The following is a 12,832-nucleotide window of genomic DNA, read 5'->3' on the forward strand; positions in this document are numbered from 1 at the left end:
GAGAGCTAGAGAGAGACAACCACACACGTGCACGCCTGGTGTCTCCCTGGGACACTGCCACCAAGATGCCACCCACAGGGGCCCTGCCAACCGTGGACTGCACCTCCAGAGCTGCGCCCCAAGGCAAACCTCCCTTCTCGTCTCCGTAGCCCCTGGGGCTTTGCTGCAGCAGTGAAAAGCTGACTCGCGGCTGGCGAGCATCACTGAGCTTGGCTGCGGGGCTGCTGAACGACGGAGACCAGGCGGGTGCGTGTCTCATTCTCGCAGCCACGCGGGCGGCTCAGGAGGTGTCCCCCAGGCGGTGTTTCTGAAGAGGCAGGAGCGCGGCAGGCACGGAGTTCTGGGTCTGCGTGCCCCCCGCGTGTGCGTGAGGAGCTGGGACGCCAGAGACCGAGCAAGGCACGGACTGTCCCAGGCCGCCCATCTCCCGTCCTCAGCGCTGGAAACAGAGCGACACCGCAGAATGTGTCAGTCCTCACGCGATCCTGAGTTTATTTTTCTTAAGTCTTATTCTGGGAATTTTCCTATTTCCCTGTAAAAGTTGCAACACCGTTCCTGTCGTGTGTCTCATGCGTGTATCGCGCACACGCAGGAAGCCCTGCCCCTCTTTTTGCCTGTGGACTCATTTCCCAGACTGTTAGGCAGTCCACCCTCTCCCAGACAGCGACTGCCGGCTCCACAGTGGGTGTTTCTGGTCCTCCCGCCCGGTCTGTCACCCCTCCCCGTGCCGACCCAGAGGGTCTCTATGACCGTGTGGCCCAGCCCCAAGGCTGCCTTGACAGTCAGCACGCCTGAGCAGAGGTCTGAGTCAAGTGCTGTGGAGATGCGTCCCCCGAGGCTGTGGGAGGAGAGCCCCTCCTGTCTTTCCCACCTCCTGGGGTGCCAGCCACCCTCGGCGCTGCCTCCTCGCCATTGCCCGGCCTGCAGACTCCCCCTCCTCCCTCTGTCTGCACGTGGCCTTGTTGTGGCGGTGTGTGGCGGTCTCTGTGTCACCGGTCATACGGGATTTCGGTGATGACCTCCGCTTGCCTGGTTGCATCTGCAAAGACGCTGCTTCCAGTAGGAGGCACTTCACAGGCCTGAAGTTAGGCCCTCTACACCCTCAGCACTGAGACCTGCACTGGGTAGCTAACGGGATGGCTTCTGCGTTGTTCCCTCCCGTGGCTTTCATCAAGATCCTGCAGAGTCTGAAGCAGAAATTTTAATTAGAATTACATCAAGCCTATAGATCAATTCAGAAAGAAAGGCTCTTTAAGCTATTGAATAGTCTGATCTATAAATGTCCACTTAGAACTTCTTTAATAAAATATTCATCTATAGTAAAATTGTGTAGATTTCTCCAAAAATATCACATGCATAGCACTTTGTACATTGTACTTTAATATTTTAATATATTTTAAAAGGTATTAAATGTATTTTAACCACATTTTTTTTTGCTGGTGTGTCTGGTGATATTTATATGTAATTTATATATAGCAGATGTGAACGTTTCTGTCATTGACACAAAAGTTTGTAGATTTAGAAATTTGTAATATACTGAGAAAAAGCTGTGTGGTTTCCTCCTAAGTTACTGTTCTTCTGTCGCTACAATGACCCAGACTTCCAGTCAAATACTGACATCAGGAAAACACGCTGAATATGTTTGACTTGTTCTGAACATTTACAGCTTTACTTCTGAGGGCTCATTTTCATTTTCTAGTAGATTCTCTTCTTCAGGTTAGGAAGGTTCCTTCTGTTACTAATTCAATTACAAACTAAAAGGAAATCCTGGGTTATAGTAAATGCTTTTACTGCATCGGTTGTCATGGATATGTGCATTTTCTCATTTAACTCATTAATATGGCAAATTGTCTTAATAAATTTAATAAATCTCCTAACAGTAAACCATCTTGCATTCCTAGAATAGGCCCAATTTGTTTAAAATGTATTACTGCTTCTTCTCAAATTATTTTTGTTGGCTTCAACTTGATATTTGTTAAAATTTTTGTGTCCTCAAAAGTGAAACTGGCACTTGCTTTTTAATTTTTTAATCAGCCTATCGATATGCCATAAAGTCCACCCCTTTTAGCGTCTGGTTCAATGACTTAAAGCGACTTCACAGAGGACACACTTGCTGCAAATTAATCTTGGAACATTTTCCCCACCCAGAAGGTCCCTGGTGCACATCTGCACCACCCACCCCGAGTCCTCACCTGGGGTCACCTCCAGATGCTCCTGTCCTTGCAGACTTGCCTCTCCGGAAGGTTCAGGCCCAAGGCGCAGGCCAGAGATGTGCAGGGTCGGGGCTTTGACCTCTTCTCTCTCTGTTGAGGGGCAAGGAGAGATGACTTAAATGGAGACGGTTTGCTAGTCTCCTTCCCACCTGCGACTTCGATTGTGGGTGTCTGACCAGCACCCTAACTTCCTATCAGAACATGGCTACTGGGTATTCAGGAAACAGTAAAGCTCCCTATCAGGAAATAAACTACTTGGGGCTCATCCTCACCTCTGGGGAACAGACTCTGGCCCCCAGAGAAAACACAATCCACGTGGCAGATTCTTGTTCCTGCAACTTTACTACAGCTCCAGCTAACAGGCTCTGCATGGCCAGCAAAGGAAAACAGCAAAGCTCCTCCAGTGGACTCTGTGTCAGGCTCTCAAGAGCAAGTCGGAGCAGGGACCCCGCTTTGGGAAGAACAGGACACAGCCCAGAAAAAGGCTGCCTTGACCAGGAGTCCTGCACTAGGGTTGCTAAACCCAGTGTTCCAAATCAGGCAGGCAGACATGCCACCTGCTGCCCAAGGTGCAGGGGCTGGTGCTGTGGCACAGTGGAGTAAAGCCATGGCCCACAGTGCCAGCATCCCATCTGGTAGCCAGTTCGAATCCTGGCTCCTCCACTTCCAATCCAGTTCCCTGCTAATGCAGCTGGGAAAGACGCAGAGGATGGCCCAAGTCCTTTGTCCCTGTACGCATCTGGCAGTCCCAGGAGAAGCTGCTGGCTTCGGTTTGGCCCAGCCCCAGCCGACGCAGCCATTTGGGGAGTGAATCAGCAAATGGAAGAACTCTCTGTCTCTACTTCTCTCTGCAACTCTGCCTTTCAAATAAATAAATCTAAAAAAATAAAATAAAATGGGAGGTGGGGGCTGGAGTCAACCAAACTGGACAAGTACAAAATTGTTTCACCATTTCCAGGGTAAGGCCAGCCAACTCCAGGACCAGACGGAAAAGGCTTGGATGTCTGGACCTACATCTGGTCATGGAAATCCTGGCTATGGCCTCCTTGGCCCTATAACCTTCACACTCTTGCTGCTTCTCTTTGGACCATGTGTCTTGAAGGCTCTCACGCATTTTGCCTCTACCAGAGTATGAGCCATGCAAGTCCAGATGGTCATGAAACAGGAGTTCCAGCCCATCCCTTTGGAGGATATGACCAGTCCTCCGGGCCATACAAGACAATCCTTTCCCAGGCCACCTCTGGACAGCACAGGACAGATCCTTGTAACTAGCTCTACACCCATAGGTCAACTCTGAAAAAGCACAGAAGATGGGCCTTCTTCCATGTTACTCCCATGGACTGTGACTGACTTGCCTTGAGGGGGAATGTTGGGGTGACCAGGCAGCCATGAGCCTGAGCCTACACGTGTGCGAGTGGCTTAAAGGAAAGCGGGAATTTCTGTGTGATGGAACAAGGAAGCAAGCCTCGGGTGCAAGTAAGCATTTCTATTTCAAAAGTCTCGCCATTTTGTTCAGTAGCCTGGCTGGGTGGGTCCCAGCCCTCTCACAGGGGCAGCTTCAGGGACTCTCATCTGCCCTTCACCAAGGACACCATTATGAGGTCCTGGGAGGAAATCCACACCCAGAGAGCCATCCCCCCAGCAGTATCCAGACACTGTGCAGAGGGAGGAGAAGGAAGTCCCAGCCTCAACACCACAAAACCACAGCCTGAGTGCAGACCAGCTGTCAGTCCTTCACTGGGTGCCCCCGTCTGTCAGGTGCCTCTCTTCATCAAACCTTGCTGGTATGCTTACCACCACCACCACCCCATAAAGAAACAAGAACCAAAAACCTCAGAGCTGGAATTATTTATTTTTTAATTTTTTTTTTTGACAGGCAGAGTGGACAGTGAGAGAGAGAGAGACAGAGAGAAAGGTCTTCCTTTCGCCATTGGTTCACCCTCCAATGGCTGCCGCAGCCGGTGCACCGTGCTGATCTGAAGCCAGGAGCCAGGTGCTTCTCCTGGTCTCCCATGGGGTGCAGGGCCCAAGCACTTGGGTCATCCTCCACTGCACTCCCGAGCCACAGCAGAGAGCTGGACTGGAAGAGGGGCAACCGGGACAGAATCCGGCGCCCCAACCGGGACTAGAACGCGGTGTGCCGGGGCCACAATGCAGAGGATTAGCCTAGTGAGCCACAGCGCCGGCCCAGAGCTGGAATTATGATGAGAAATCTGAAATGGAGCTAAAGCCTGGAGCCTGATGGTGTCCACCGGCTCCTGTGTCTGTGTGTGCACTCTGCATCTGCTTGCCTCCACTCAGGCTGTGAGTTGAAGGTTCTGCTGTGGTGTGCCCCATCGCCTTGTCCCTGCTCCCGGCTGAAGGCGCCTGTGTTAGGGACGAGCAACACTGGCGCATTCTTAGCCACAGACCCTGGACCATTTCCAGTTCTGCCGCTGGGAGCACTGATGTACCAGATGCTCTGTGGACTTCCACTCTCTCTCTGGTGTGGTCTCAGGATGAATTGCGTGGTCATCTGGTGAGCACATGTTTGATAATTTAGAAAACTGTCAAACTCTTCTCAGCGTGGTTCCACCAGATCCCATTTCCATCAGCAAATGCAGGAGGACCCGCTACTTTATCTCTTTAGCAACACTTAGTATTGCCGATCTGTTTAAGAAGTAAACTTTAGTTTGTCAAGCATTTTTTGGTTCACAGCAAAATTGAGTGGAAGTTACCAAAAATTGCTGTATATCCCCTGCTCCCACACAGGTGCAGCCTCCACCATCATCTGTCACCACCAGAGTGGTGTTTATCACAACCAATGAACCTCGACCCTCACATCATCACAACCAGAATCTATAATTTACATCGGGATCTCTGTTGGTGCTGCGCTTTCTAAGAGCCAGGACAAACCTATGTCACATGTAGCCAGCATTAGTGTCATGCAGACTATTCCAATGCCTGAAAAGTCCTCTGTGGGGCCAGCATCGTGGCATAGAGGGCAAAGCCGCCACCTGCAATGCCGGCATCCCTTATGGGAGCCAACTCTTGTCCAAGCTGCTCCACTTCCAGTCCAGCTCCCTGCATTACGACCTGGGAAAAAGCAGCGGCAGATGGCCCGAGTGCACGGGCCCCTGTACCCACGTGGGAGACCTGGATGAAGCTCCTGGCTCCTGGCTTAGAACTGGCCCATTCCTGGCTGTTGTGGCCATCTGCAGAGTGAACCAGCAAATGAAGATCTCTCTGTCTCTCCCTCTCTCTGTGTAACTCTTTCAAATCAGTACACAAGTCTTTAGGAAAAAATCGGAGTCCTCCATGCCCCTAGCACCCCTCCCCACGTCACGTCCCTAGATCACTGCTTCCTGCCCTCCCCAGCGCTCTGTCTGTTCCAGAACTCCCTGCAAACGGACTCACACAGCGTGAGACTCGGGTTCCAGCTTCCACAACATCTTCTCCAAATAAACATTTTTCCTTCTGAGGGGCATTTTGGTTGCCTCCAAGTTTTGGCAATTCTGAATCAAGCTGCCACAGCATTGGCGTGGAAACTAATATCCAGGGCTTTGGGTGGACATAAAGGAGTTTGATGATGGGACAATACGAGAGTACAGACGTGCCACTGTGCGGCCCCACGGCAGTGAATGAAGGTTCTGTTGCTCCACGTCCTCCCAGCACCGGGTGTTTTCAGTGCCCCGATTCCGGCCTTTCCAGCAGGTATGCCCGGAAGCGCACGGTGGCTTCAATTTGCATTTCCATGAGAGAAAACGGTGTGGTGGACTTTCCGTAGACTGTGTGAGGTGTCTGTTAAGACCTTAGCCACGTTTTTAATCAGGTCCTTGGTGGGTTGTGGCTCAGTTTCAAGGGTCCCCTTGTCTGTTCTGGATCAAAGCTGCCCTGTAAAGACATTTGCTCCTTCTCTGTGGTGTGTCCTTTCTCTCTCTCAACACTGTCTCCTGCAGAGCAGGAGTTTAACTCCTCAACTCTCAGAGTTTAACTCTTCAACGTTCCCGTCATAGACTGTGCCTTTGTGCTGACCTACAAAGTCACATCTGTACCCAAGGTCATTTAGGGTTCTCCTTTGTCTTATCTTTTTTATTTTAGTCATGATTACATGTGTGCAATGGTTTCCAATTGAAGTTTTAACAGGTATCCTTCTACTGACGAATGGCATTCGGATTTTTACACTAGTCCATTAGCCATTCTTACATCTTCTGTGATGAAATGTCTATTTTATCTATTGTCAGTGGGTTGTTACTTTTTCCTTTTTCTGGCTTTATAGAGATACAATTGATAAATACAGTTGAAATATCAGTTTTATAATTAGACATTTTGATATTCTTATATGTTGTGAAATGATTACCAGGATCAAGCTAACTAATTTATCATCAGCTCTTAGAGTTGAGCTTTCTTTCTGTGGTAAGCACAGGAAAGATCCACCCTCTTACCAAATTTCAAATATACAATGTAGCATTACAATAGCCACATGGTGTACATCATCAGCCCTCTGGAAATGTCTATCCTGTGTGACTGACACTTTCCACCCTTTGAGCGACCTCGTCCCACTTCCCCCACCCCTTAGCCCTGGCAGGCACCCTCCTAGTATCTTCTTCAATGAGTTCAACGTAGACTACATATAGGATGAGGACCGTGCAGCATTTTTCCTCTGTATCTGACTTACTTCACTGGCAGGTCATGTTGTCATAGGCAATAGGATTTCCCTCATTAAGGGGCGTGCGTCTGTGTGTGTCTCCATGCACGGACACTCCAGTTGATTCCTTCTCTGGATTACTGTGAATAACTCTGTAATGAACATGGGAGTGCAGATGTTTCTCCAAGAGTTTCATTTCCTTGGGCTGTACCCAGAAGCGAATTGCTGGATCATACAGCGATTGAATTTTTAAACTTTTTGAGGACTTCCCTCCTGGTTTCCATATGGCTGTGCTAATTTGCATTCATCCCAGAATGCACAAGGGTTTCCTTTTCTCCATACTCTCAGCACATGATGTCTTTCACTTTTTCATAACAGACATCCTGGCAGATGTGAGGTGATATCTCATTGTGGTTTTCATTTGCATTTCTTTGATGATTACTAATGCTGCACATTTTTAAATCTATCTGTGGGCCATTTGTGTGTCTTCTGTAGAGAAATGTCTGCTCAAGTTCTTTGCCCATGTTTTAAAACCAGGATATCTGTTCTCTTATCACGGAGTTAAGCTCCTGTGTGTCTGGGGCATTGACCCTTCTCGGGTACATGGTCTGCCGTGATTCGCTCCCCTTGCACAGGTTGTCTCCTAACTGTGCTGATCGCTTCTTTCTACTGTGCAGAAGTTTTGGAGTGTGATACAATCCTGTTTCTCTATTCTTGATGTTCTTGCCTTGGGTTTACAGTTTTATCCACAACCTCATTGCCCAGACTAATGTCAGGAAATTTCTCCCCAATGTTTTCTTCCATTTTTCTACATTTTCATGTCTTACATTTAGCATTTAATTCACTTTGAGTTCACGTTTGTTTATGGCTTGAGAGTCATTTTCGCAGTCCTGCATGTGTGTATCTAGGTTTCCCAACATTTACTGAAGAGAGAGCTCTTTCCCTTGCCAGCGATCACTTGGCCATTCCTGGGTGGGTTTATTTCCAGGCTCCTTAAGCTTTCCCCTTGGCCCTCTCTGTTCTTATACCAGCACTGCACTGTTCTGATTACTCTAACTTTGTAGCATGTGAAGTCAAGTGGTGTTATACCTCCAGTGTTGTTCTTGCTCATAATTTTTTTTTGGCTTTCATGGTTTCCACATGAACTTAAGGATTGTTTTCTTCAATCTCTGCTAAAAAAAAAAGTGCTATTGGAATTTTGATTGGCATTGCATGGAGTGTGTAGGTCACGTTTGTGAACACGAACATTTTAGCAACATTAATTCCTCCAATCCATGAACATGGGATATTTTTCCATTCATTTGCGTTCAATTTCTTTTATCAATGTTTCACAGTTTTCTATGAAGTGATCTTCTGCTTCCTTAATTAAATCTATTTCTATATATTTTATTTTTTATTATTATAAGTGGGGTTGTTTCGTTCATTGTTTTTCTGACTTTGTTGGACTAAAAAAGCACAAGTGAATTTTGTATGCATTGTATTTTCCAGCTTCACTAAATACATTTTCACAGCTTTATGGCAGAATCTTTAGGGTTTTCTATATAAAATGTCATGTCTTTCGTAGACCCATTTTATTCCTTTCCAATTTGGATAACTTTGTTGATCTCTGTGGTTACTTGTCCTGGTTAGGACTCCAGAGTCACACTGAATAGAAGCAGGCGGCCTGTGACGCCGCTGATCCAGTTTTGAGCCATTTACTTTAAACAGGATGTTAGCTGGGAACAGTTAATGTGGTCTCCATCATGTCCAGGTATACTCCTTCGTATACCATTTGTTAAAGTTTTTATCATGCAAGAATCTTGACCTTTGTCAGGTACTTTTTCTGTACACACATGCGTGGTCTGCCATCCTTACTGATCCATGATACTGGACTACATTGCATTCCGAGGATAAATCCCACCTAATTATGGTGTCTCATCCCTCTGATGTGCTGCTGTTGGTTCACTGGGGACACTGTCCTGTATTTTTTTTTTATTTATCTTAGATTTAGAGAGAGAGAGAGAGAGAGAGTCCTTCCATCCACTGGTTCACTCCCTAAATGTTGCACACCCGGAGCTGGGCCAGACTGAAGCCAGGAGCTTCATCCGAGTCTCCCACGAGGGTGCTAGGGGCCCTAGCAATTGAACTGTCTCCCACTGCTTCCCTGCGTGCATTAGCAGGGAGCTGAGTTGGAAATGGCGCTGCTGGGCGTTGAAAGTGAACCCACAGAGGAGGCTGGCATTCAAAACGGTGGCTTCACCCGCTGAGCCACACAGCCAGCCTCTTGATCTTTCTTGGGTGTCCCTGTTGGCTTCATGCCGGTAGTGCTGCTCTTGGAATGGGTTTGGGAGTGTTCTATTTGTATTTTTTCAAGGGTGTGAGATGAATTGGCATTAATTCTTCTTTAAATATTTATAAAAGGCATAAGGTCCTGAAGTTTTCCCTCTTGGATGTTTTTGGTTGTTGATTAAATCATTTGTTATTGGTCTGATCGAATTTTCTGTTCTTCACGATTCATTCTCAGAAGGTTATATGTTTCTAGGAGTTTACTCATTTTTCCTAAGTTATTCTATTTGTTGGCGTATACTTCTTTATAGTAGCCTCACAATCCTTTGTATTTCTGTGGCATTAATTAATGTCTTCTCTTACATTTATAATTTATTCATTTGCATTTCTCCCTGTATTTCTTAATCTAACTAAAGATTTCCCAATTTTATTTTTTTATAAAAAAACTAACCCTAGGTATCAGCTATTTTTCCTAGTTTTTTTTCTTAATCTGTCACTTTGACCTTCATTAATTTCCTTCCTTATAATAACTTTGGGTTTTCTTTGTTCTTTCTCTGGTACATTGAGGTATAATGTTAGGTTGTTTATTTGGATCTTTGTTTTTTCTTAATATGATGTTTATCACTAAAAATGACTCCCTTGCAACTGACTCGATATATCCTGTAAGTTCTGTTTCCACTTCCTTTTATCTCGAGAGTTTTTTTAATTTGCATTTTGATGTCTTCTTTAACCCCTGTGTGTTTAGGAGTGTGTTGCTGGATTTCCATATATGTTTGTGTTTGCAGTTCCCTGCTGCTACTGCTGGCGTCGTGTGTTGTTTGGAAGGATCCTTGGTGTGGTCTGAGGCCTCTTGGCCATGCTGGACGCGTGCTGTGCTCCAGCACCTGGTCTGCCGTGGAGAACGCTCCGTGTACATGGTGCTGACTAGGACATTCCGCCTCTGTCTGGTCCGTTCACGCTTCTTTTTCCGCATTGATTTTCTGTCTGGATCATTGTTGCATTGGGGTACTGAAGTCTCTTACTATCTGCTTATTTCTCCCTTTATATCTGTCAGTGTTCGTTAGATAAATTTAAGTGGTATAATGTTGGGTGCATGCATTTTGCATTGCTGTTTAACCGGACACCACAAAGTTAGTAATTTATAATGGGAAAAAAACGTATTGGCTCGTGGTTCCAAAGGCTGTGACGTCAAAGATCAAACACCAGCACCTGGCAGAACCTTTTTGTTGTGCCACACATGGCGAAAGCCACCTTGTGGCAGAAGAGCAAAGAGAAGGTAAGAGAGAGAAAAGCAGGGCAGCAGACTGGACTCTGTCCACTTGGGGGGCACCCACTTCCTTGCCAGTGACATTCACCACTCATGGGACAGAGCCCGGGGCCTCTACAAAGTGCTGCCTCTCAGGGCTGCGACAGGGGTCAGGTTTCCGACACCTGAGCTTGTAGGCGCACAGCCAAGCTGCAGTGGGGCATGTGTATTTACAACTGGTACACCATCGTCTTTCCGAATCAACCCTTTTATCACTACGTGCGGGTGTTCTGTCTCTCGCAGTTTTTGATTCGAAGTTTTTTCGCCATTGTCTGACAGCAGTATGCCCAGTGCTGCTCTCCTGGTACCACTTGGGTAAATACAGTTCTCTACCCCTTCACGCTCATCCTATGTGTGTCTCAGAGCCCAGGGGGGTCTCCCTGGCAGCACACTCCCGAAGCTGCGTCACAGTTGTTCTCTTTAATCCATTCAGTCCCCCTTAAGTCTCTGAGAGAATTTGATTCAGCTAAATGTAAAGCGATCATTGACAAGCAAGGTCACTGCCGCCACGCTGTTGGCTGTGTTGGGACCGTGCTGTCCTCGTGTTTCTCCCGCTCTGTGCTCCCCCTTTCCAGCGCCGTGACTTTTTGTGGCGGTTTGCTTTGATTTCCTGCTCTTTATCTCTCGTGTGTCGAGTACAGACTGTTTTCTCCGTGGTTACCATATGGCTCCCATAAAACATCTTATGGTTACATCAGTCTATTTTAAGATATCACTTAACTTCAAACTCATGCCAAATTGTGCGCTCTTTTTCTCTCCCTATATTTTATGTTATTGTTGTCATAATTTATATTTTTGAAATATTTTATCCGTCAACAAATTACTGTAGCTTTGTTATTTCAAACTTCTGCCTTTTAAGGTTTATATTAGATGTGAAGATTATTTGCACACAGCAGACAACACTTCAGCGGATAACAGTCTTTGATTTCCAGAATTTGAATCAATCATGCATTCCTGGCATATTCTCCCTTGGACGTGGTATATACTTATTTTTATAAGTTGCTGGATCTAATTTGATAGCATTGTGGTAAGAATTTTAGACTGACATGTACTTGACATATTGGCCTCGGGTTTTCTTTTCTTGTCACGCATTTGTGTGACTTCAGCATATGGTAACCACTAACCCCATGGGATAAGGTGGGACGTGGTCTATGACTCCCTATTTTCTGGAACAGGGTTCAATGCTTTATTTCTTCTTTAAATATTTTACGAAATTGACTAGTGAAGCCACTTTCTTGTTTTTCTTTTTCCTTAAGGTAGGGAGTGTACTTTACTGATTGACTTAATTTCTCTCAATATGACAGGTCTGTTCATATTTCATATTTCTTCTTAAGTCAATTTTGGTAATTCAAGGCATTCTAATAATTCGTTCAGTGCATTTAAGTTCTCTGAAATGTTGGCATAAATTATTCACAATATTCCTTGACAATTTAATTTCTGTAAGATCAGTAGTGATGTCTCTTCTTTTATCCTTAACTTTGATAATTTTTTGTCTGTTAAAAGTTTTATCAGGGCCAGTGCTGTGGTGCAGCAGGTTAAAGCCCCAGCCTGTAGCACCGGCATCTCATATGGGTGCTGGTTCAAGTCCCGGCTGCTCTCTGCTATGGCCTGGGAAAACAGTGGAAGATGGCCCAAGTCCTTGTGCCCCTGCACCTGTGTGGGAGACCTGGAAGAAGCTCCTGGCTCCTGGCTTTGGATCAGCTCAGCTCTAGCTGTTGCAGTCATTTGGAGAGTGAACCAGCGGAATAGAAGACTCTCTCTCTCTCTCTCTCTCTCTGGCTCTACCACTGTAATTCTGTCTTTCAAATAAGTAAAAATAAATCTTTAAAAAGTTTTATCAGTTTAGTTGATCTCTTCAAAATTAACTTTAGAATTCATTGTTTTTTATTTTGCTTTCCTTTCATTCCACTCTGATTTTGTTATTCCCTCTATTTTGTCTACTTTTTGATTTGCAGTTCAAAATCTCTCTAGTGCCTTAAGATAGAAACCTAAATTATTGATTTGAGTTTTTTTTCAAATACTGATGTCAAAAAGTATAAATCCCCTCAAAGTGATGCTTCAATAAAGTCCCTGTTGCTCTGTGTTGTCTGTGAGGCACCAACAGCCCAGCCTGGTGGATGTGGACGGAATGCTGGGAGCCGTGGTACACAGAGAAGAAGATGGGGAGCCAAGCAATGCACGTGGCCGGACAACCAGGAGCTGCGTTTCCAGAGAAATCCTGCCGTGCTGATTCAGTATAAAGGACACTAATACTTAACCTCACCATGAGTGATAGCGTGCTGGCACTAAGTCAAATTGGTGATGGCCTATCTGTGCATTAAAAATAAATGCAATGGGGACTGAAAATTCTGGAAGATTCAGGTTTAAAAAATGATACCTGGAAAACTCACGTTTCTGACCTTGATGTCCCAGATTGGTCAT

The sequence above is a fragment of the Oryctolagus cuniculus genome, chromosome 14 (assembly GCF_051225735.1).
Source record: "Oryctolagus cuniculus isolate XC-2025 breed Fujian yellow rabbit chromosome 14, ASM5122573v1, whole genome shotgun sequence".
In the NCBI taxonomy this organism is placed as follows: Eukaryota; Metazoa; Chordata; class Mammalia; order Lagomorpha; family Leporidae; genus Oryctolagus; species Oryctolagus cuniculus.